At 43.4% G+C, this 26,323-nt stretch overlaps 1 long non-coding RNA gene across 1 annotated transcript; it reads right to left on the bottom strand.

Annotated features, from left to right (window-relative positions):
* LOC309651131 lies at positions 1 to 26,322 on the bottom strand. Its single transcript, XR_014257938.1, has 2 exons — positions 24,240 to 26,322; positions 1 to 24,205 (listed from the first exon to the last, which is right to left on the bottom strand). It is a non-coding gene; the product is annotated as an uncharacterized lncRNA (long non-coding RNA).
* Between the last annotated feature and the right edge of the window lies 1 nt (position 26,323).

Below are 26,323 nucleotides of genomic sequence, written 5' to 3'. Positions count from 1 at the left end.
TTTTTTTTATTATTATTTATTTATTTATTTTTGGCTGTGTTGGGTCTTTGTTTCTGTGTGAGGGCTTTCTCTAGTTGTGGCAAGTGGGGCCCACTCTTCATCGCGGTGCGAGGGCCTCTCACTGTCGTGGCCTCTCTTGTTGCGGAGCATAAGCTCCAGACGCGCAGGCTCAGTAGTTGTGGCTCACGGGCCCAGTTGCTCCGCGGCATGTGGGATCTTCCCAGACCAGGGCTCGAACCCGCGTCCCCTGCATTGGCAGGCAGACTCTCAACCACTGCGCCACCAGGGAAGCCCCTAATTTTTTTTAATTATAAATTGAATTAAGTCATAGATATGAGAGGGGAGTGTATTGCAGTCTTTTCTTTCTTTTTTCTTTTTTGCTGGCCTCCTCCTCCACCACACCTCCTGCCTCCAGAGTGCTAAAAACCTAGTAGATATCCTTCTGTATCTTTTTCTCCATGCACACACTCATACATATTCAATAATGGGTCATTACTTATTTAACAATAATGGGAACCAAATTATACAAGCTTTTCAGCATCATGCATTTTTCAGTCAAGAGTATGTCATAGAAATTCCCCCAAGTCAAATGGTACAGTTCCAAATTCTTCTTTTTAAAGTTACATGATATCTTATGATATGACCTTGGCCCACAATTTTTTTTTAATCCACTCCCATCTTAATGAGCACTTACTTGTCTCCAGATTTTTTTTTTTTTTTTTTTTTACAAACAAGGCTGAATGTAGAGCTCCACATTTTGGTGTTTTATTTCTGTGGGCTGTGTGCTCAGAAAAGCGATTGCTGGCTCTTAGAAATTGTTTCCAGTCTGATGGGACTAAAGAGATAGCTTATTGTTACTTACGGTGCATTTCTCTTGCTACTAGTGATTGTAAGCTTTTCTTCAGGTATTTGTTACCATGTTGATTTTTCCCTAATGAATTGTTTTTTCTATATCCTTTGCCTTATTTTTGTTAGATAATTTGTCTTTTATTAATTTATGAGAGCTCTTCACATATTATAGAGAAAATCTTCTACATTGGAATGATATTTTTCCATATTTATCATTTGTTTCTTGATGTTGTTCATGGTCTCCTTCGACTTCTCCTTGTCATTTCTGTGTGTGTGTGTGTATGTGTGTTTGTATGTGTGTATGTATGTATGTATATATATTCTTATACTCTTTTATCTGTTCTTTTACAGTCTCTGGTTTTCCTGTCTTAGTTAAGAAAATGTTCTCTATCCGAGATTATTCATGAAGTTTCCTAGATTTTATTGTATTTTGTTGCATTAATTTTTTTGCATGTACATCTTTAGTCATCTGAAATTTATTTGACTTTCTGTAAGTTAGAGCTAATTTTATCTTTATCCAGATGAAGAAACAGTTGTGCCAGCACCATTTATTTAAAAATCCATCATTTCCTCACTGAATCACCTTAGAAGTATATTAAATCCTTCATATGCTTCCATTGTTTTCTAGTTTCTTTATTCTGTTATGCTAATCTATTTCTCTATTCCTAAAACAACATTATTCTTCTATGATTATAAAATGTTCTGATACCTGGTAAAGCAAAACCAACTCAAGAAAATCCCCCCTTCTTTTTATTCCCCTTTTTCTAGCTATTCTTGGACATTTATTCTCCTATGTGATATTTAATATTGTTTTATCCAATTCCAAGGGGAAAGTCTATTGAGATTCTCATTGAAGTTTAATCAGATTTTTACATTAGTTTGAGGAAGATTTATTTACAATTCTAAACTTTTTTATAAGAACAAAGTATGTCTTTACATATCTTTTATAATCATTATTGCTATTGGAAATGAAATATTTTCTCTATGTTCATTTTAAGTGCTTATGGTAATATGGAGAAAAGTTAATGATTTATATGCATTTATCGTATAGATAACCACCTACTTAATTCTTTTATTAATTCTAGTATTTTTTTTACTTGATCTTCTAATTTTCCAAGTATACAATTGCATATCCATCAGAAGAGATTATTTTTTTCTTCTTTTCCCAAAGTTTTTACAAATCATTTCATTTTTAAAAATACCATTGCACTCACTAGAATTCTAAGCCAATATTTAATAATAATATTGATGGAAGGCAGTCCCACTTGTTTCTGATTCTAACTGGAAAGGTTTTAGCAAGCTTGTATCATTTTGGAAAAGGATTTTTTCACTGTCTAGGACCTCATTTCCCAAGTCATCTTCATTTGCTGAGAGCTGCCCAGGAATTTCCCAGGGAACAGCATATTCCTGCTTCCCTGTAGGTTCGTATAGAAGGGAGACTCAAACGGCAAGCAGAGGGACCACCAGGAGTGGTGGAAGTCCTGCTCCCTCCATAAGAGAAGGGGTTCCTTTAAGGAGTGTCACACTGTAAGCAGGAGTGAGAGCAGAGACTCTGGCCTCCGTGAAAATGAAGCCATCTGTGCTCTAGTAGGGAACTCTCCGCCTGTCACCAAGTCACCAGCTGCTCCCCTTCCCTTCTTTACAGGATCACTTACTTTCTAGCAAACTCTTCTTCAGTTCATCCCAAACCAAACTTCTCATTCCACAAACCTGGGCATGGAAAGCCCAGCCCCTCCTCTGGCTCTCCACAGGCTTTCCCTTCCATCACCCTCAGGACTCCTGAAGTTCCACCTCTTCCTCCAAGTGGGACCCACTGGCGTGGGTTTCACAGGTCTCACTATGTACTACCCATCAATGACAAGTTTCTGCAGTAACAGACACTTTACTACAAATACACATGTAATATCTGGCCACCTAGGCGCTGCGCAGGAGGATATCTAATCACCATTAAAGAATTAAATCCCTAGGTTTAATTTGACAATTGACAGTTGGATAATTCTTTGTTGTAGAAGGCTGTCCCGTGCAATGTAGGATGTTTAGCAGAATCCCTGGCCTCTTTAAATGCCAGTAGCATCCCCATTTCCAATAGTGACAACCGAAAACGGCTCCAGACATTATCAAATGTTCCCTGGTGGGGGTGGGGTGAGGGCAGGAGGGCACAAAACCGTCACAGTTGAGAAAAGCACTGCCCTAGGCTATGTGCCCTGAAGCATACTACCTAGAGTTGCCTGTGTGTGAAATAGCTTATTTGCAAATCATTGCCCGTAAATTGAAGCATCTGTCCTTGTCACTTTCAATTTGGAACTTATTTGAAACTACTGCTTCTTTCCTCTCTTCAGAGTCATACTGCTTACGGCTTGCTTCTCTTGATTGGCAGGCACCCTGGCCTCTTGTTGAAGGATGATGGCTGAGAGATCCCGAAAGTTAATTTTATGTGTGCCACAGTGGGGTCAGTTCACACCAATGTTATCTATTTTTAGTTGCAAGAGTAGGATTATTTTTATTGATATTTAGCCTGCTGGCATATCACTCAGCATGAAGTATGTGTACTTTTGTTCCTATTGATGATGGAGATAAAATATGTGCACCTTTCAGAATTGCAATTTTCAAAAGGAAATTAGCTTTCCCCTGAGTGGCCTGACACTGCAGTTTGGTGGATGACATCCCAGTAAACAACCTACAAACAAACTCTTGATTCTAGAAGTAAGTGTGAGCTATTTATAGGCAAGAGATGATTTTCAAGTGGGTAGGTCAAAGGGAAAAATAAACTGAAAAAAGTCAGCAAGGAAACTCCCATTCACCCAGTACCTTGAAGTAAGGAACTGTAGCGCCATTCGCCAAAATGGAAAGTCTGCATCACTGTTACTAATGGAGGAATGATGTTTCGGTGAGTTTTCAGCTTGTTGAAAGTGTCAACCCACTTTGTTTGACTCAACCACAGACTCCATTTAAAACACAAAACCTGAAGACACATCCTTAAGACAAAGGAAACAAAGGGATTTCATACAGGATCTTGAAAACATCAATCAGATGGCACGTATCCTAGCAACAGGGATGCTGGTAAAAGGCTGTCTGCTGTGAACGTGGGGCTCTTCACTCTGTTGGAGATAGGTTTCCACGTGCCTGTGGATACAGAGACCATCAGCATTGCGAAAGGCTGTCATGTCACTGCTGCCCTCCTTTTTGCTAAGGAAAATCAGAAAACTTTGAAGTGTCCTTGGAAAGAAGTACAGTCCGGGGCAAGAGACTGGGTTGCAAGCAGCTCTGAGGTTGAAGGGGGCAGTGTCCTGAAAGGGGCAAGCCGGTGGGCTCTGCAAAGGCAAAGGTTGGTTCTTGAGGAGGTTGAGCTGTTTGGTCATTGGTCAGAGACAACAGTCTCCTTCCCAGTCAGCCTTTCAGAGCTGTATCTCATGGTGCTGGCTCTATGGCTGCCAGCTTCACTAGAATTTAGGACAAAGCTCAAGGCAAAGAGCAGCAGCTGGTTGATGGGAAGACTGTGACCCTTGGTTCCCAGACCATGGGGACAGACCCTGCTCTCTTTTAAGATGGCTCTGAACTGAGCATGTAAGACCTATATCTAAGATATATAGATACTGTCAATCTTGACCAAGAATCAGCTAACTTTTTCTGTGAAGAGTGAGCTAGTAAATATTTCAGGCTTTTCATGCCATAAGGGAGCACCAAAGCAGCCCTAGACAATACTTAAAAGAACGGTGTATCTGTCTCCAAATAAAACTTTACTCACAAAAATTGGTTAGTGGGCAGGAATTGGCCCACAGGCCACAGATTGCTGACTCCTGATCTTGATGGAAAACATCAAACACAGCTAATTCTCCCCATCTGAAAAAGGCCACTCCCTCAAATCTGTCTGACCCCCGCCCTAGTTCAGGTCCTCATCTTCTCTGTTAACACCTCTTCTGAACCCAGTCTTTCCCTTCTCCAACATATATTTTCCATTGCTGACAATATTATCCTCTTAGAATACACAATCAACCCTTGAACAACACGTGGTTTAAGAATGCTAACCCCCTGCATATCCCTGGATCCAGCCCACCACTGGTCCAATAGTACTATAGTATTTACTACTGAAAAAAATCTGCTTGTAAGTGGGCCCGCAGAGTTCAAACCTGTGTTGTTCAAGGACTGACTGTATCATGAACCCATCACTCCTGCCGCAAAACCCTCTAATAGGGCTTCCCTGGTGGCGCAGTGGTTGCGGGTCTGCCTGCCAATGCAGGGGACATGGGTTCGAGCCCTGGTCTGGGAAGATCCCACGTGCCGTAGAGCAGCTGGGCCCGTGAGCCACAATTACTGAGCCTGCGCGTCTGGAGCCTGTGCTCCGCAACAAAAGAGGCCGCGATAGTGAGAGGCCCACGCACCGCGATGAGGAGTGGCCCCCGCTTGCCGCAACTAGAGAAAGCCCTCGCACAGAAACGAAGACCCAACAGAGCCAAAAATAAATAAATTAATTAAAAAACAAAACAAAACAAAACAAAACCCTCTAATAGCTCCCCAATGCTTAGAGCAAAAAATACAAATTCCTCCATACAGCCTTCAAACCCTCCACAATCCACTCTGCCTTCCCACAGGCATCCTGAGCTCCCACCATGGTGCCAAGGTGCCCGTCCCCAAACATGCCAGGCAGTTACTGCCTCCAAACTTTGTCTACACGTGTTCTCTGCCCTGCAGGACCAGGCCCACAGTCCCTGCCTGCCGGTCATCCTCATCCTTAAACTGTCACTTCAGACTCACTTTCCCAAAGGCACCTTTCCTGTCTGCCTACTGTATATGATTTGCTCCCTTCAGTGGGCTCCCACAGAGTTGATTTTATCTCTCTCTTAAAAACAGCATCCTTGAGTTACAGCTCTTGCCATCTGTTGCTCCCTATTCCATAAATCATATGCTTCTTGGCTATCCCTTTTTTAGCTCTACATAGGCCACAGTATGCTCAATTCAATCATTCAATCGTTTATCCACTAACAGATGCGTTTTGTGCACCTGCTGTATATTTTGCGACGCTGTCGGTGGTGGGGAGACAGCCACAAACTAGACAATATCTGCTCTCAGGCTTATAGGATAGTGAGGAAAGACAAATCAAAGTAGGCAAACCAACAAACCAAAATATAAGGTCATTTCCGATTGAGAAAAACACCACTTAAAAAAAAACAACCCAGGGTAATTTGTTAGGAAAACTGAGGGTGTGGGTAGGCACAAAGCTATTTTTGCTACAGGGCAGCAGGGGAGGCCCCTCTCTGGGCGGATGATATTTGAACTGATACCAAGTAATGATGATGAATTAAATAGTGAGTGAGGGGAAGCAACCACTTATGCCAAGCTCTGCAGAGAGAAAGTACTTTTAAGTGTCCTTTAAATAAATAATAAATTTAAATATTTCTAATATTAAATAAATTATAATATAGTTCTTTAAAAAAATGAGGTAAGTGTATATATGCAGATATGAAAAGATATCTAAGATGTACTGTTAAGTGAAAATAAGAGCAACTTACAGAAGTGTGTAAAATTTTAAATTTTCTTTGAAATTAAATAATTCATGTACACAGATGTTAATCCATGCCCGAGAAATTTCTGGGAGGCACAGAAGTCAAAGTTAAGAGCGGTAACTTCTAGGGGTGATATCGAGGGGCTGCGATACTTTTGTTTTCCTTTCCACACCTGTCTAAACCATTGGAAAATTCAACAAGCATGTATCCCTTCGATAATTTTACACACCAAAAACTCTATTTCTCATGGGAAAAAGTTTCCTTTATGAAGCCTTCTTCAGTTTTCTTTTAGTCTGTAACTTCTGGGTGAATTTTTTCCTGACATGCTGGGAGAATTCTTCTTGTTCTCCTTACTGTTATTGAAACTTTTGTCTTTCTCTCCTCACTCCCAACAGCAAGCAACCCCAGCCCTTCAGTACCCTTTACACACACGTGCACACACACACACACACACACACACACACAGATGCTCACCCTCAAAATCACCAAGGACATCTTTTTTGATGTGCATCATGTCCTGAAGCGTTGAGATTCCCTGTTCTAAACAGGCTAGTGTTGCCAGATAAAATACAGGACCCCAGTTAAGTTTGAGTTGCAGATAAACAGTGAATAATTTTTTAATGTAAGTATGTCCCAAATATTGCATACTAGAAAATTATACTAAACAATAACTCTTTGCTCAGCTGAGATTCAAATTTAACTGAGTATCCTATATCTTATATTTGCTAAATCTGCCACTTTAAAACAGGCACACGTGCTGAATGAAAGATGCTAAAATCTTGGATGAAGGACATTAAATCTTCCCCATGAACATCTTTCCACTGAGTTAGACGTGCATTTTTCCAAACCCTGATTCTGTCTGAACATAGTCCCCGTGGCTCCCCTTTCATGGCCTTCTCAAAAAAATACCTACACGTGATAGGGCTTGATTGTGTGCTTCAATATTTATTCTGTTGTCCTTCCTTGACCCTCGTCTACAACCACGCTGCCTTAGTTACAGAGTCCAGAAGAGAGACCCCCTGTCCTCATACCAATCCACGCCTTCATGATGGCGAACACAGAGCCAGGACTCTGCTTTTCCACGGGCAGTGGTGCTGAGCCCTGATGACACACTAGAATCACCCAGAAAACTTTACAATATGCCCATGCCCAGACCCACCCCAGATAAAGTGATGGCAGAATCTCGAGCAGTGAGACCCAGTCTTTAACACGTTCTAAAGTCCCCCAGGTAACTCTAAGGTGCAGCCAACGCTGTGAACAATTGCCGTAACACCTAAGCCATCTGTACCCCGTCTTCAAGCTTTAAGTCCCATAAAGTAGTGCCTCTCGAACTTTCTATGCAGATGGATAAGCTCGGGATGCTGTTAAAATGCAGATCCTGGCTTTTTCGGGAGGGGGTGACGCTGAGATGGGGGCGGCAGCAACCGAAGCTAATGAAACTTAAAAGCTTTTGCACAGCAAAGGAAAACATAAACAAGAAGAAAAGACAACCCTCAGAATGGGAGAAAATATATGCAAATGAAGCAACTGACAAAGAATTAATCTCCAAAATTTATAAGCAGCTCATGCAACTCAATATCAAAAAAACAAACAACCCAATCCAAAAATGGGCAGACGACCTAAATAGACATTTCTCCAAAGAAGATATACAGATTGCCAACAAACACATGAAAGGATGCTCAACATCATTAATCATTAGAGAAATGCAAATCAAAACTACAATGAGGTATCACCTCACACCAGTCAGAATGGCCATCATCAAAAAATCTACAAACAATAAATGCTGGAGAGGGTGTGGAGAAAAGGGAACCCTCTTACACTGTTGGTGGGAATGTAAACTGATACAGCCACTATGGAGAACAGTATGGAGGTTGCTTAAAAAACTAAGTATAGAACTACCATATGACTCAGCAATCCCACTACTGGGCATATACCCTGAGAAAACCATAATTCAAAAAGAGTCATGTACCGCAATGTTCATTGCAGCTCTATTTACAATAGCCAGGACATGGAAGCAACCTAAGTGTCCATTGACAGATGAATGCATAAAGGAGATGTGGCACATATATACAATGGAATATTACTCAGCCATAAAAAGAAATGAAATTGAGTTATTTGCAGTGAGGTGGATGGACCTAGAGTCTGTCATACAGAGTGAAGTCAGAAAGAGAAAAACAAATACCATATGCTAACACATATATATGGTCTCTAAAAAAAAAAAAAAAAAAAAGGTTCTGAAGAACCTAGGGGCAGGACAGGAATAAAGATGCAGACGTAGGGAATGGACTTGAGGACACGGGGAGTGGGAAGGGTAAGCTGACATCTGAAGTGAGAGAGTGGCATGGACATATATACACTATCAAATGTAAAATAGATAGCTAGTGGGAAGCAGCCGCATAGCACAGGGAGATCAGCTCGGTGCTTTGTGACCACCTAGAGGGATGGGATAGGGAGGATGGGGGGGAGACGCAAGAGGGAGGAGATATGGAGATGTGTGTATATGTATAGCTGATTCACTTCGTTATAAAGCAGAAACCGGCACACCATTGAAAAGCAATTATACTCCAAAAAAGATGTTAAAAACAAAATGCAGATTCTGATTCCATAGTTCTGGGTGGGCAGGGGGGCTGAGAGTCTGCATTGATAACAAGCTCCCAGGTGCTGCTGCTGGTCCTTGAGACATACTTTAAGGAGCAAAGCCATTAATAATAATAATAACAGCAGCAACAGGACTAAACCACCTTCAAATCAAAGTCATTGCTACTTTTTACTTTATAATCCATGTAATAAGCAAAATTTATAATGAGACTGGTAATAAAAAGTTTCTTTGGATCCACAGTGGTCCTAAGACTAGCACCATATGTGCACTCAGTTTCAAGTTGCAACTTCTTTGGATTCATTTCCTATCCGTGGGAAGCTAAAGAGAAAATAACAGTGGTTCGAGTTTCAGCACACAGATTTTTTTTTTCCGATGCCAATAGTCAGAAACCTCAGGCTGACGTTTCCTTTCTAAGGGTCATGAAACCCAGCAGATCTGTCAGGCTCGGCTGTGGAATGACTTTTAACTCACAGCTATTTACAAAAAGGAGCCACCATGTCTTAGTGGACTGGCCACGTGATAACGCTCGTTGGAGTCATGTAAATGGGCTAAGTGGCCTCAAGAGGGCCCTGCAGCCCTACGGCCCAAGTCCGTAACTCTGCACTGCCCCCCTGGAACAGCCCCAACTGGCTTTCCAAGGGAACTTCCCATTTGCAGTGGATGGAAGTGAGGCTCTGGGGCTCCCCAGGCTCTGGTTTGAATCTCTGCTCTTTGACTGAGCGGCTCTGTGACCTAGGACAAGTCATGTCACTTGCTTTAAGCCTTAGATTCCTAGATATCTTCCGTAAAAAAGGAAACAGAAGAGATTACAGGCAGAGTGTTTGGTTAGCACAGTGCATGGCACATGAGTAACATTAAACCCTAGCTGTTATTGTGTCGGGTTCTCCTCCGTCTCTAAGTCAAATGGAAACACTAGCCTTGCTGTCCCTTACAGAGAAAAGCTGAATCACTGCATTCAAGTACAGCACATGCTGTCCTCTGTCCTGGCTTGGGTTCTAGCCTATGTGAAGGACAGCAACTGGTGGCCGCAAAGAAATACAGTAATAGCTACATCATATCTGCACGTACTAAGAAATCATATCAGGCTTGAACGCAAACAAAATCCAACAGGTTTTTCTCCTACTTCATGGAAAAGGAAGTTTGTCTTGTGACCAGAGCTACTTCCTTTTAAGGCCAAGGAAGAGAGAACTAAGGACAGCTTGAGTTACCCTGTGCATCTTTTGCAGGAGCAGAGACTTACAGTGTGATGCTCTTAGTGGGGTCTGCAAATGTCAGGAGAGAGTAGCCAATGAAAAGAAAAGTGCCATAGGTTTTTAATATGGATGAAAAGCTGCCTGCTCTCTCCTAAGCAAGTGAGGAACAAGAGAAGCAAGGAATTCAACCCTATTTACAGGGAATCTCTGGAATAAACGGGTAAACGGGAGAGGTGATGTTGTTCAGAACCATGTTTCAGTGCAAAACCTACCAGTATCGAGACTGGCTTCTGGAGGGCGATTTGTGACTTGTTTCAGCAAAGAGATGATTAAAATGTAAAAATAGCAGATAACCCTTGAAATGCCAGTGTCAGCCTCAAAGAACAGCTTCCAGAGATGAGGAGTGGGTGGACTTCCAGAGACACAGATTCAAAATCTAACTTTAGCCTGAACTTTCCAAAGCTGCTCAGCAGTACCGGGGGAAAGATTTAGTGTGAAGGCAGCTAAGAATAGCAGCTCAAATCAGACTATGGAATTAGATGAGTTTCAATCAACCACATGTCCCCCCAGTCTCTTACCTCCTCCCAGCCTCAGTGGGACATGAATACCCATAGCACTGGAGAGTTAGGGCTATGAGAGATGAGGCTCAGACCCAGAACAGTGACGACAAGAGCTGACATTTATTGAGTGATTAAGACTTGCAGGCCTTATGCTAAGTGCTTCCCAGAGATTGATTCATTTGATACTCACCCCCAAACTAGATGTAGCTTCATTTTACAAATGGGCATATTTATACTTTGAGATACCAAGAAACTAATCTAAGGTCACTCCACTGGTGAAGAGGTAGAACTTGGAAAAAGTGCTGGGAAATGGAAAGAAAAACTGAAAGAACTGGAAGATCAGGGGCTTTGACAAGGAGGAGAGACCTTCAAGGACAGAAAGGGCTAGATAACAGGGACATGCGTTGTCCTCTTGTTCTATGAGAAATGAATAGAGACGTCTTACACTGCAGCAAGGGGTAAGGAATTAGGTTAGATCTAAGGAAAAAAGATTCCAGATTGCAAAGCTATGTAACATAAGTATTCATTATTGAGGGACAATGAGAAACCGGCTGAGTTAATTTAAAAAAACAAAAACAAAAACATAGGGTGGTGTTGTGCTTCTCCAAGTATGTCCCACAGGACACTAGTTCTCTAAGACATTAACAGGTATCATCAATACTCAGAAAATATTGTGCTAAATGGATTTGAACAGATTTCTCTACTGGTGGAGCTCTAAGAGCTTTGAACAGCTAATATATGTTGTGAGTCTCTAGTGGCAGAATGGAGTAGGTGGTGTTCCCTGAACTTATTTGACCAGAACCCTTTTCATAATGGCCTTTGCTCAAATATGCATGGAGAAAACCTGGGGTTTTCTAAGATGATTTAAGTATGGAACTTCCTGGAGGCTGGGAACTGGCCTTGCCACTCAAAGTATAGTCCATGTACTCTGTCATTGGTATGGGCATCATTTAGGAGCTAGTGAGAAATGTGGAATCTTCACCCCACCCCAGACCTACAGAATCAGAACCGGCCTTTTAACAATGTGCCCTCATGATTTATTTGCAGGTTAAAGCTTGAGAAGCTCAAAATTTCTTCAAGTCTCAGGATTTAGCTAACATTAGCTGTCTGCGGCATAAAAAAACCTCCCCCAAATTTACTGTGTCTTGAAACACTAATGATTTATTTCTCATGATTCCTTAGGTTAACTTGGCTTAGTTGATAGATTCTGCCTCAAGTGGCGTGGGCTGCATTCACGGACTGGACTGCAAGGTCCAAGTTTTCACTCATATATCTGGTGCCTCGGTGCTCTTCCCTGGGGCTTCTCTACATGGATAGATCAGGCTTTCTCAAAGCATTGAATTCTCAGGGTATTGGCCTTCTTACATGGAAGCTGGCTTCCAAAAAGGAAGAAAAAGATGCTGCCAATTCTATTAGGGTCTGGGCTTAAAAGTCCCAGAATATCACTTCTGCTGCATTCTATTTATTAGTCAAAACAAATCATGAGACTGATTAGATTCAAGGAGTGGGGAAATGGTTTCCACCTCTTGATGAGTGAAGTGGCATGTATATACAAGGAGAGAAGGAATTGGTGGTGGCCATCTTTGGAGGCCATCATACTGCCCCTCTTGGATGATATTAGATGCTGTGCATGAGCCCTGCCTAAAACTAAGTGCTTGAAAAGTGCGCTAATGTGTGTCCTGGACTGGCCCTTCCTCCAAGGTCAACAGACACTTCAACCCACTTTACAAAGGAAAGGTATGTCCCATCCACAGAGCATGTCAATACGAGGGGAGGGGTGGGAGAATGGGTTAAGTCTCATTATTTATCAACACCAACCAAAACTATTTATTCTGGACCTACTATGTTCCAGGAACTTATATCTGCGTATATATCAGTGTATCATGCAGCTACAAGCCTACTCTCTGAAGCTTCCAGTCTAGTGTTAGGAAATAGTTGATAAATTAGTGAATCATTAAATAAACACAATAATTTTAGGAAGCGATAAGGACTATAAAGAAGATAAAATAGGGCAATATAATTGTGAGAGACTTCCTAAGTTCATTTAGGTAGGAGGTCAGAGAAGGTCTCAGAGTCGGTGTGTCATTAAGCTGAGACCGGAAGGTTGGGAAGGAAGCAGCCATTCAAAGAAATGAGGTCAGAGTGGCAAAGGAAGCAAGTACAAAGGCCCTGAGGCAGGGACATGCTCTACATGCTCAAGGGACAGAAGAAAGACCATTGTGCCTGGAGCACATTCCATAAGGGAACGGGAGCCTGAGATGAGACTGGAGAGGTGGGTGAAGACCAAGGCTTCAAAGGGCTCTGTACACAGAGTAGGAATATAAGAACCAGACCAGAGTAAGAATGTGATGTGCTCACATTATATCCTAAATGCAGTGGAAAGCCACTGGACAGTTTCATGCCGGAGGTGACACAACTTGATTTGCATTTTTACAGGAAGGCTCTGGCTGCTGTGTGAGAAACAGATTGGAGAGAAGAGCAGAAGCAGGGAGACAGGTTTAGGAGGCTAATGCGGCAATCTGGGCGAGAGGAAATGGCAGCTAGCACTCGGTGGGCTCTTAGTGCTGCAGGGCCTTGTGGAGTGGCCCTGTCCTCCCTATCCTCCTAGCATCAGGGAAGTACAGCCGACATCCTCCCAGCCCCTGTGGTTCCACTCCAAACAAAGACATCTTAATTGAAGCCTTCACAGAGTAGACTATTGCCCTGGATGTCTGTCTTTTTAGAATAAAATTTTCCTGGAGGTTCTTTTATACCTAGAAATAGGTATTGTGAGACATTCCATTTCCTTCCTTAATCTTCCAGGGTCCTGACCCTAAACCCCAACTGGTCCAATTGATTAGAAATCAATGAAAAACTTAATAAATGACCTTTGGTCATCACAAGCTTATCTTTCTACTCTGTTGGGTAGAAGTTGTAACAAACAGCCCAGGTAAACTACATGACAAGGAGAGAGGCCTGGAGAACAGAAGCATCTAGCAAAACATAGCTTATTTCTGCCTTCATTTATTTCCCCTAAATCCTTTTTCAAAGTTCACAGCTAAGAGGAAAACAAGTAGATTGGGGGCTCAGTGCTAATGCCCACTTGCTCAGGTATTGGTAAGAGGAAAGGGACTCAGCTCCAGAGCTTGGAATAACAGTTGTGTTTTTGTAAGACTGTATTCCAGAAGCTGTTCCTTATAAACTAAGGCAACAGGGTTGATGGTAAGCTGGGCTGATAAGGGGAGGGGGGAGGGAGAGAGAAGGGAGACAAGGAGAAAAGATGGTTAAATAAAGAAGGAAAAAACAGTGATAATAGAATGTGAAAAGAAAGTGGTGAGGTCAGGGTCACCAAATCTCAAACCAGAAGTACAAACTCAGTTTTCCAACCCCTTCTGAAAACATAGAGACTGAGGCAAAGTGGCACAAGTGGGACCAGAGCCCAGCTCTCCTGATTCTCAGAGCTCTTCCTCCTCCACATTGTGATTTTCAGGATTTTGTGAAAGTCTCCACATAGAACTAAGTGCAACAGAGCACCTCGCACTCTGTGGAACTCTGTAAATATTTAATGACACTGAGCCAGGTAATGATAAGTGCAATCATATCAGTATTAGCACAAATGTTTCCTCAGGTCCCTGAGTAGTTTTCAGTAAGGAAAAGTCAACGACAAGGGCAACAGCCAGGGTATAGAGCCGGGTAAAGATCTGTTGTTCATTTTTAGTTTGGAATTCCTCTCTGCTTCAGAGTTTATTTTCCATGGGGTTTCCTCCCTAGTAGCTGCTGTGTGAGATGTAGTTGGCTGTTGGGAAAAGAAGGAGACTTCTAAAGAAAAAGAAAGAATGATTCTCAGCCGCTCAGGGCTAATGGCATGGGCACCAGTCTAACCAGTGGCAGCTCCTTGCTGAGGAGCTGGAATCCCAAAGAGGAAAACGTCTGGCATAGGGCGTTCTATAAAATTTTGATGAGCAAATAAACACCCCTGACTCCTGCTCCATCTCTCAGCTCTCCTGGGCACAGAGGAAAGGTTTAAACATACAAAAGGAGAAGAAGAAAAAGTGAAAAATAAAAGAATAACGTGTCACTTCCTCTATTGCCTTTATGTCCCACTCAAAGGAGATCTATTTGAAAGTTGGGAGTGTCCCTCCTAAAACTGTTATTTAAACATCCAAGAACTGTTAGTTAAGCACCCGGAGGGTGACTGAAGGTGAGGTCCAGCTGTAATGCGGGGGCCACCTGCGAAGTAGCAGACATTAGATGAGTTAAGCCAAAGGCAAAACACAAGTAAGAGCCACTCCACATCTCCTGAGATCAAGGGATTCAAGACCAGTAGTGAGCTAAGGGCACCTGGACATTGAAGAAGTGCTGGCCTCGGTGGAGAAGGGGAGGAGGAACCAGTAAGGAGGATCCTTAATTCCAGGTGGAGATGGGAGGGAAGGGGGCTCTGCACCGCAGTCCAAACACTGAGCAGAGCGCAGTCTCTGACACCTTGACCCACACAAGAAGGAGAGTGGAGGCTTAAAGGAGAAGAAGAAAAGTCAGTGAGTCACAATTTGTTTTTATACTGAGAGGTGGACACTCAGACATCCAAGCAAACAGGAGGAAAGGAAACCCACTTTCTTGGTACACAGAGCTATCCAAAAACTCACTTCTGACCCCTTTAAAATGAGGGGGTTCATCTAATGGGAAACTCTGCAAAGCCAGTCCTTAGCACTAACATCTGTTAAGACCACAGAGTCCTCTTGGTAATATATCACTTCTATGAGATAATAAGTTCCTTGAGGGCAGGCCTCACATCTATTTCATCTCTGTATCTTTCAGTGTGGAGCTCAGGGGTTTGTACATAGAGGCACTCTGTCTGTTGAATGACTGATCACGGAGGAAGGCTGTTTCCATAGGCTCTCTAAGAAGCCTCTCATCTTTCCCCATTCAATCCATACTTTACTCCAAAGCCAGGTTAACCTTCATAATACACAATTCTGTGTATGCCGTATCTGTCCTCAGAACTGTCCATGGTTCCCTGGTGCCCACAGTTACAGCAAGTTCACTGTCCCTGGCTGATGTGCATGCCCACTCTAGCATGCCAGCCTTGTCTCACCCCATTCCCCTCTAAACCCTCTGCTTTCCACCCTCCACCTGCACCACTCCCTAATTCCCCAACACTCTCCATGCCTTTCCAGTGTGGGACCTTTCTTCGCATCTGCCATCTGCCTGGAATCCCAGCAGGAGGAGGAGCAGGCTAGAGGTCTGGACACCTGGCTTGGAATCCCACCTCTACTAGTTCACTAGCTGTGTGATCTAAGGCAATTTTGTTTAAACCACTGAGTCTCATTTCTCCACCTTTAAAATGAGGGATCTTGGGCTTCCCTGGTGGTGCAGTGGTTGAGAGTCTGCCTGCCGATGCAGAGGACACGGGTTCGAGCCCTGGTCTGGGAGGATCCCACATGCCGCGGAGCGGCTGGGCCCGTGAGCCACAATTACTGAGCCTGCGCGTCTGGAGCCTCTGCTCCGCAACAAGAGAGGCCGCGATAGTGAGAGGCCCGCGCACCGCGATGAAGGGGCCCCCGCTTGCCGCAACTGGAGAAAGCCCTCGCACAGAAACGAAGACCCAACACAGCCATTAAATTAAAAATTAATTAATTAATTAATAAAAGCAATCTTTAAAAAAAAAATGAGGGATCTTATTAACTTCGCAGAGTTGTTGTAAACTGAGCTAAAACTAGATAACATTTGTGAAAGCAGCAGGCGTAGTAGGTGCCCAACACATGTTTGTTCTTCCTCTTTATGACCCTTCATTTCTGAACACAAGTGACATCTCCTTGCTATAGGCAGAATACCCTCTCCCTCCCTGGCCTGAGCAAGCAGCTATGGAAGATATTCACGTCACAGTGAGGGAGGTGTCATCTCCAGCTCAGATACATCCTCCTTGGAAGCAAACAGGCTGGCAGATGACATAGCTATGTGCCCTCAGACACAGAAACCTGGAGCCATGGTGCTAGAAAGTCTTTACAGGCTATCTAACCAGATCTCCTGATTTATAAATAAGGAAACTGAAGCCCAGCGAGGAGCCGAGCCTGGCCTCCTACCTTTTCTCTTTACTCTTCCCCATGCTGTGAACAAGGGCCAATACTCCTGAACCAGTCAGATGTACAGGAACGCCCTGGGGCTGAGCCTGGGACTGAAATCACAGGCCAAAGAACTTCCTAGCAAGTGTCTAGCCCATTGCCTTATTCCAGACAGGCAGGCACCTTCCACTCACCCAGCACTTATTGGACGCCTACAAAGTGCTGGGTCCACACCTGTGAGGGGGATATTAAGATGCCTGAGACAGACACCATCCCTCCCTTAAGATTCCCAGCCTAGCCAGAGAGGAGTCACGTGTTCGATTAATCCCCATGCACTGCGGGAACTGCGTCCACCTGGCAGTAGGAGCACCTAAGGACTGGGCCGTGCTCCCTGGGAGAGCAGAAAAATCTTCACAAAGGAGACAGATGAGTTGGACCTTGAAGAATAAGCAGCTCGCTAAGGGTACTGATGTTGGGCAGGGCGTTCCCACTCAGTCATTTATTTTCACTGTGCAAACAAGTCCAGTAGCACATGCTGGAGGGGAGGCTGTACACCCGTGCCCACTGGGGACTGTTCTCGTCACAACAGAAGATCCGGCTCCATGACGGGCAGCCCAGGACTCTCCCAAGCTGTACCAGGGTCAGGGATGTTTTTGAGCCAAATGCCAGTTACCCAATATTTCCTCTAATTTATTTGGTTTACTCTGATTACTTCCAAAGGTCCCTTATCACCTCCTTTACTGCTGGGATTGAGGTGGGCCTACGTTAGAATAACCAGAGCCTCAGATATGGAAGCCTTCATTCAGAGAAAAAGAGAGACAAAAGCAAGTGGGAAAGCCCTTCAGTGAGAAGTAGATGGGTAAATCTCCGAAAAGAAAAGGTATTTTTGCACAGTGGGCTGGTTGTGTACTCCAGGAAGCAGATGCCTAGACAGAGTTAAGAGTCCAGGAGATTTACTGGAGGTTAAGACCTGTGAAAGAGAAAGAGGAAAGAGGGCAGGAGTAGGTAGGGAAAGTCTTCAGACAATGATGTAGGTCTGACACCCGACAGGAAAGGAACAGAAGAGAGGATTGGGTAGAATGTTTGGGGGCAAAGATTGCTGACAGAGAAGAAATGACTGGCCCTTGTCCCCCTGAGCTCAGTCATGGCCGGGGCCGCCTGGGCAGTGCTTAATGGGTTCCAAAGCTGAGGCAGATCCCAAAGGAACCTGCCCTAAAAGCATGCCTCATGGCAGGTTATCTCTTAAAGGGAGATCTGAGCAACACATCTCCACAGCTGCCAAACACTTGCATCATCTTGACGTAAAAGAACTTAGAGGAGAATCTACTGTCCTGATAGGTGGTAGAAACTTGTTCTCCATGTGTGGGGAGTAAACCCTGATCTTAATATAACAGATTAATTGTAGGTTCTATTTGTTGGTTAATTACTGGTGTACCTGATAGGAAAAACTCAATCGCTACTGTTTATGGCTGGACAGTTGAGGGTTAAGCTTTGTTCCTGGAGCTCTTAGCTCTCTAGGGACCAAATTCTTTGGTTAAGCAAGTCACTCAACTATCTGATCACTAAAGGAAAAGAAGTATAAGTCAATGTTCTCAGCTAGATAGAGAGAGAGAATAGGGGAGAAAAAGAAGAATAATCCATGAGACCTTGAGCACCATGAATACAGGATCCCATTTTTTTCCCCCCAGTGAATGGCTTGCTGCTCCCAGTGTCTGGGATATGGAAGCCCTCAAAAAATATGGAATGAATGAATAAATGGATGAAGAGATAAATGTTACCCACCACCTCTAGATAAAACAGTTCTTTCTTACACTTATTCCTCCCTGTGTTTAGCTTCTCAGACATATTTTGATTTTGTTTTCTATATTTTTCTTTACATGCCATGCTGCATCCATTGGGGTTCAGTGGTAGAGAACATAATCCTTTTTAACTAGTTTAAGTAGGAAGGGATTTATTAAATGCCTTATAGAATCACTGGGACGGGAAGGAACAGACTCTAGGTTGAGCTGCCAGGAAAGATTCCTGAAGCACACTGCAGAACCGGCCCATCAAGGGAGCTGCTGCCTCTTCTGCAACAAGGAAGCTACCTCCACCAGAACTACACCACTGCCACAGCAACCAGGAAGGTGCCAAGACCTGGAATCCTCCACTGCTGCCAGCTCCAGATCACAACACACCTGCTACGGTATGGATGAATGCCCCATACTCTGCCTCTCATCACCCATGTAAGTAATAGACTCTGGAAAGGCCAATTGCCTCCACATGCTTTTTGGCCCTCAGAAGCAGCAGAAGCATGGTTCATGACCCATGTCTGTCCTCCAGATCTACATGAGTGCCACTAATTGGTCAGATTTGAATCACTTCAGGAAGCCTAGCTTGCAGGGAGTTGAGAAAATGTAGTTTTTAGACTTCCAGCCTCTGCAGGATAGAAGAAGGCAATGTGGGAGGAGGGCAGAATGAATTGATGAGCCATGTCGCCATATTCTCCTTTGCTGAAACCTCGGAGAAGATCTTATCCTCTTATCTTCTATCAATTGCAAAGTAAGCATGTTCAAGCCAATCCTAAGGTAGCATTGCATCCTCACTTGTGAAGAGATTTAAAACAACTTGTGTGTGTTTTCTATGGACAAAGAAAAGCAGGGGTCATTGGTCTTTAGTTGTCTTCTACAAAGGGACATCATCTATGGACTTTGGCTCCCTGGATACTCCATTCAGAGTGCCATGAGGTCACTGATGTCCCTCTGTAATCATGACTTTTTGTGTGAGGTCAGGTAGTTAACAACCCTTAAAGAGGTCATAGCAACCCGAAATACAACGTCTAGGTTTGACTTTTGGTGCTCTTGTGACTTCTATGTCCCCATGTAGAGAGTTCTGGTGCAATCATTAAACCTTGCGGACATTACTCAGTAAAAAAGTATTTATTGAACACTTGCTGCGTGCCAAGCACCATTTGCCTATGTAATTGTCATGTTGAATAAGTATGACTCATAATGTATTCGGAATTGGTTTTGTCTCCCATTGTCTCTCTCTCTCTCTTTTGTTGTTGTTGTTGTTGTTGAAGTATAGTTGACTTACAACATTGTGTTAGTTTCTGGTGTAGAGCAAAGTGATTCAGATATGTACAGATATAGATACATAATTTTGCAGATTCTTTTCCGTTATAGGTTATTATAAGATATTGAATATAGTTCCCTGTGCTATACAGTAGGACCTTGTTGTTTATCTATTTTATATACAGTAGTTTGTGTCTACTTATCCCAGACTCCTAATTTATCCCTTCCACCTCCTTTCCCCTTTGGTAACCATAAGTTTGTTTTCTATGTCTGTGAGTCTGTTTCTGTTTTGTAAGTAAGTTCATTTGTATCATTTTTTTAGATTCCACATATAAGTGATAATCACATGATATTTGTCTTTATCTGACTTACTTCACTTAGCATGATAATCTCTAGGTCCATCCATGTTGCTGCAAATGGCATTTTTTCGTTCTTTTTTATGGCTGTGTAATATTCCATTGTGTATATATACCACATCTTCTTTATCCATTCATCTGTTGATGGACATTTAGGTTGTTTCCATGTCTTGGCTCTTGTAAATTGTGCTGCTATGAACATTGGGGTGTACGTATCTTTTCGAATTAAGAGTTTTGTTCAGATATATGCCTAGGAGTGGGATTGCTGGATCATATGATAGTTCTATTTTTAGTTTTTTAAGGAATCTTCATACTGTTCTCCATAGTGACTGCACCAATTTACATTCCCACCGACAGTGTAGGTGTTTCCCATTGTCCCATAACGATTTTTCAGGGGGTTAACTTTTCCTGCCCCTAGTTAAAAACCTTGGCAAGTATTGTGGCATTTTTGCTCACTCCTAGGTAATAGAATAGTATTAGAGCCACTTTAAGCCACAAAGACATTCTCACTTTGGTCATGATAATGTCCAGTCCTGTGTAATAATCAAGAGGCTGAACTCAACTTAGTATTGAATCCCCTCTCCTCAGGTCTGTCTCAGGCTGGGAGCCCACAGTGGGGGAGGAGGGTTGACACTTCAGCCTTCCACTTCATGATCTTCCTCACTCCCTCACCATCATACCTAAAAGAGAGGAGGAGTGGGGAGAGCGGTGGGGATTGGACAGTACTTCATTGTCTGGATAGCTGTGCTCTCTGGGCCTGGCACTTGCTAGTGTTGGTGTCCCTGGGCAGGTGAACTCTCTCTCTCATAAAGTGTTTTTGTAGCTCTTCATGGGCCTCCTGCTAGGCTCATCTCCCCCGCAGCCCCTTTGACCTGGTGAATACATCTGTATTCTTGGTAGCCTCTTACAGCTCCTTCCTCATCCCCTGGGCATTGGGCAATGCATCTCTGGCCCCTTTTGATGGAGTTTCTCCTCTCCTCTCAAGACAGTACCTCTTTTGGACAGGAACCAAGACGGCTCCATCTCATCCCTCTCCCAAGTGGCCTTCATCTAGTCCACAGGACATGGGGCGACATTTATGGCAGCCTTGCCCTGAAAAGTCCTTGATCTGGCTGAGGGGGTTGGGAGACATGAAACACATCCTCAGAGTTATTTCTTCCATAAATCTACAGAGGGTGTGCAGGTGGCAGATTTTGTTTCTTACTCCCTTTGGCAGCTGATAATTATCAAGTTGGTACCTCAGTCAAAACAGAGGCAAGAATGGTCCCATTGTAACATCCTGTAACACATGCTTTCTAATGTCCCTTCACAGAGATTTGCCCCTCCCTTTTACAGAGAGTTCCTCAGCGATAGAAATCATGCTTGCGTTGTTCTTTTCTCCCCGACACATCCTTCAAGATCCATCTCATCTCCCATTCCTTTGGTGAAGCATGAAGTCTTTCTGACTGTTTAATGTTTCTCAACCTTTTTCACATGTCCCTGTCAAGTCTGCCTCTTGCATAAAGCCCTGATCCACCTGCATGCCCCCCAACACAACTCCCTCCTTGGACTCCCTTGGGACCTTTATATACATCAATTACTACATTATGTATTGGTTTTTTCTCCTACTATTTGCCATACATAGTAGCCTGAGAACTCTTCAAGGACAGCACCCATATCTTAGCCAACTCACACTACTAGCACCATACTTGGTCCATCAAAGACAATCAATTCATTCATCCAACATGGGTTTATTGAGCAACCACTACAGGCACCGAGGACACCATGATGAACAAGACAGATGAGGCCTTCACCTTCATGGCACTTCAAGGAACTCATATGCCTTTGTAGCACCTCATGGAATACCCCTCAGAGGTCCCATCTGTGCTGGGCCCCTCAGAGATGTGGCCCAGTGAACTGGCACAGTGAGATTCTTCACTACTTAGCATGGAGGTCCATCACACTTCTAAACAGTTACCACAAATACTTCTGGAGAACTCTAACTTGTTCCACTAATGTGGACTCACTCGTTCAGTGACACAGTTTATTCAAAGAAGGCCTGGTAAGTGTCCTGTAAGTCTAATACTCGTGACTACTTTATGCTTTGTGAGAAAGGTGATGCTCCCCAGAGGAAAGTTTCTTCCTCATGAGTCACCTGAGTACACACCCAGCCCAGGGCTCCCCAGCAATGACATCAGGTCTGTGCACACCGAGCGGGAGAAAAAAACAGTGCTCACATAGCAAATGTTCTTGTCTTCACTTCTAATAAGAGAGTATGGCTCACGGAAGTTCTGGATTATAGGACTACTGTCTGTTGCAGTCCTTTGTGTGAGGATTGTGTGAGGTGGGGAGGACAGTAACAATGAGGCAGATCGTACCTGAACATTGGAGATGAAGAATACCTGAGTCTGAATCTGTCAGTGCTGGCAAACTCTACGCACCAAGCTCATTGACAACAAGAGTCTCCTCCCAGAGGTTGACCTAAGGGCTACAGGGCCTGGAAGGCCCTCTACTCAAAAACCATTTCTCCCCTCCCTCCATATCACAAAGCAAGAAATTTTCACCATGGGACTTCAGCTGAGGTAGGATGTCTCTAGAAGCTCTGTGTTCAGATGGCCACAAAGGGCAGTGGGTATCAGAAATTCCAATCATGGTTGACAATGTAAGTCCTTGGGCCCTCAATATTTTGATTCAGAGAGCAGTCACAGCCCCAAACACTATGGAATTTGCTATAGCTTTTGCTATATTTGCTGTAGGATTCACTCTGCATGGATTCAGTCTGGGCTTGACATCAAAGGACACAGGATAGGCAAGACCTGACAAGGGAAAAGTTGACAGACCACGTCCAGACTCTGGGGTAACACAGAGAAGAGCACATGGGGCAAAGTTGTGGGAGGCCAGGTCCCAGAGGAAGAGATCCCTCAGAAAAGACAGACTCCACATCAGATCAGTGTACAGGTTGCTGGTTCCTGGGAAGAAGGAAGCTGGCAGGCCTGTGTTCACTGTGGAGCTATATATAACAAAGACACATGGCCAATATTTCTGTTAACGTCATTCTAGTTTCTCAGAAGCCTTCCTGAGCTAAGACTCCTCTATCCTCCATAAACCTTTCCTGTAGAAGAGGGTTCAGTCACATAACCAAGTCATGAGTCAGCTGAGCTGCCAACTTCCTGGAGAGCATCACCAAGCCCGAGGCTGGGCTCATGTTGGACTGAAGTGACTTTTCCAGGTGTCTTGAAACAGCCGATCCAGAACTTCCCTGCAAAGATGAGGTGGCACTTCAGCAAACACCACCGGTCCTCTCCTCTCACTTGGGACTGGTTATGCTTTATGGCACTAACAGCGGAGACTAGGCGTAGAAATGAGACCTCCTCAGAGCTAACTAGAGGTTACCTAGCTTTACCACCAGGACCAGCAGGAGTACTGCTCCACCCACCTTGCGAAAGACTGCTGCAAAAATAGACCAAGCTGATGCTCACTCTGCAAATGTAGATGCAGAATGTAAGCATGATACTTCGCCTCAGTGGTTCTCCCTTTTGTACCTACTGCTCCTGTTTCATAGGTCTTGTTACTTCACCCACCTCCCACCCCTTAACAGATACCATGGAGATTCCAAATTCCCTGCATATGCTCCTCCTTTTCTGGAATGTTTCCCCCTTTTGTTTCTCTATCTCATACCTTCTAAGATTCAGCTCTAACTTTCAACCTCCTATCAAGGCATCCTTGACAACTCTGAACTCCAGAAATCCTAACTGTACTTGTAATCCGTAGGGTGGTTCTGAAATCTGGGGCAAAACAAAACTCTCTGAGGAGCTCTTTAAATATTTACCATCACCATCCTCAGACTGTCTGAACTTGAAATTTTGGGAGTCAGGATGGGAAATCTGTCTTTTTGTTTTTGTTTTCGGTTTGGGTTTGTTTGTTTTTTTATATGCCTGTAGATCCTCATTTAAGAGTCACTAGTCTCTAAAGAACCATATCGTATTTGATATATACTGTCGTAAGGGTTTTTACTGTTTGGAGTTTGCTACCTTTTTTTTCCTACCAATCCATCAGCTCCTCTGTCCAGGAGCAGGGCTCCCCACTCACTCACACACACACACACACACACACACACACAGACACACACACACACACACACACACACACACACACACAGTTCAGTGCAGTACACAGTGAAGATATAATAAATTGTTGATGCTAGATTGCCACACCTGATGAGGAGAGAAGGAAATGGAATGGTGGGAAAGTGAATGATTTATATTGTCTTATACGTCTTCCTTTTGTTGTGATTCTACGAAGAACAAATCCTATACATGCCCCGGACCATGTTGTAAAGAGCTGGTCTTAAAAGGGAAAGGTTGTGGCTAAATCCAGAGCACTGACAATGCCAAATGAAGATATAAATTAACAGGAACTCTCATTCAGTGCTGGTGGGAATGCAAAATGGTACAGCCACTTTGGGAGACAGTTTGGAAATTTCCTACAAAACTAAACATACTCTTAGCACACGATCCAGCAGTGGTACTACTTGGTATTTACTGAAATAAGCTGAAAATTTATGGCCACACAAAAACCCAATCATGGATATTTATATCCGCTTTATTCATAATTACCGAATCTTGGAAGCAACCAAGATGCCCTTCAGTAGGTGAATGGGTAAATAAACCATGGTACATCTGAACAGTGGAATATATTATTCAGTGCTAAAAAGAAATAAGATATTAAGCCATGAAAAGACATGGAGGAAGCTCAAAAGCATATTACTAAGTGAAAGAAACCAATCTGAAAAGGCTTCATACTATGTGATTCCAACTATATGACATTTTGGAAAAGGCAAAACCATAGAGACAGTAAAAACATCAGGGGTTGCAAGGGGTTGTGGGGAGGGAGGGATGAATAGATGGAGCACAGAGGGTTTTTAGAGCAGTGACACTACTCTGTATGATACTATAATGATGGATACATGTCATTATTAGTTTGTCCAAGCCCATAGAATGAAAAACACCAAGCGTGAACCTTAATGTTAACTATGGACTTTGGGCGATAACGATGGTTGACAATGGTTCATCAATTGTAACAAATGTCCCACTTCGGAGGAGGTTGGTAATGGGGGAGGCTGTGCACGTGTGGGGTGGGAGTATATGGGAAATCTCCATGCCTTCTGCTCAAATTTGCTGTAAAAATAAAGTCTATTTTTAAAAAGTGAAGGAGAGGGTTAGTTATCACTGTGCTGCGTGACAACTCATGCATTTCCATCAAGTCTCATTCTAGTAAAAGGAGGGTTATGATAAGGACACAGAGATGATGGCATCTTAGGAAAGGGAATTAAGTAAAGTCAAGCCTTAGGAGCACTGAAAAGCCATCAGAAATAGTAATAGTAATGATAATAGCTATTCTTTTGTGAGTGCTTATCCTGTGCCAGGCACTGTGCTGGGCAATTCACCTGATGGCGATACCATCCTACTACCTTAAAGATGAGGAAATTGAGTCCTAGAGCAGTTAGGTAATTTGTCCATGTTCATAAATAACAGAGTCCAGATTAAAACCCTAGCCTGTCAGACCTAAGAGTTGGAGTGTTTAACCAGTCTTTTCATTTCTTAGCATCACGTGGCTCTTTTCTTCTCTGCCTCGCTCAGTAGAAGAGCTCCTTCTACTTTCGCACCTACTGGCACGTGATACAAAATGGCTGCCTCATCCCTAGAGCTTTTATAGAGATGCATATCTCTATGACTCCCAATTCAGATTCTTGAGAGTATATGACTATCCAATGAATTGGCTGCCTTTGAGTCAGGTATTTATCCAGGAACCAATCAGCTATAGCCAGGAGGGTCACCCCAGAGCTATGGGTAGCATAGATAAATTGCCAGATATGTACATTATATCGGGACATCACTTAACTATCCTTGGAAACAGAAACCTGGAGTAGGCATTGTAAATTTGCTGCTTGCCTCCTATGTAGAATCAGTCTAATAATGGCACATCCCCATCGTGCTATGATGAGATTTAAAGGAGTTAATCCATGGGAAGTGTATAGTGCATTACTCTGTGCCTGGAACAGAGTAATTGCTATGAATGGCATTATTATTCAAGCTGTACTACAACCATGTTTGCTCTGGTATTCTAGTATGCTATGCACTTGACTCCCAACTTAGTTTGTTTGCCTGACCCACCTCTTTCAAGAACATATGCTTT

This window comes from Balaenoptera physalus, assembly GCF_965194825.1.
Source record: "Balaenoptera physalus genome assembly, chromosome: 2".
Classification (NCBI taxonomy): Eukaryota; Metazoa; Chordata; class Mammalia; order Artiodactyla; family Balaenopteridae; genus Balaenoptera; species Balaenoptera physalus.
This window is presented reverse-complemented; position numbering and strand designations above follow the sequence as displayed.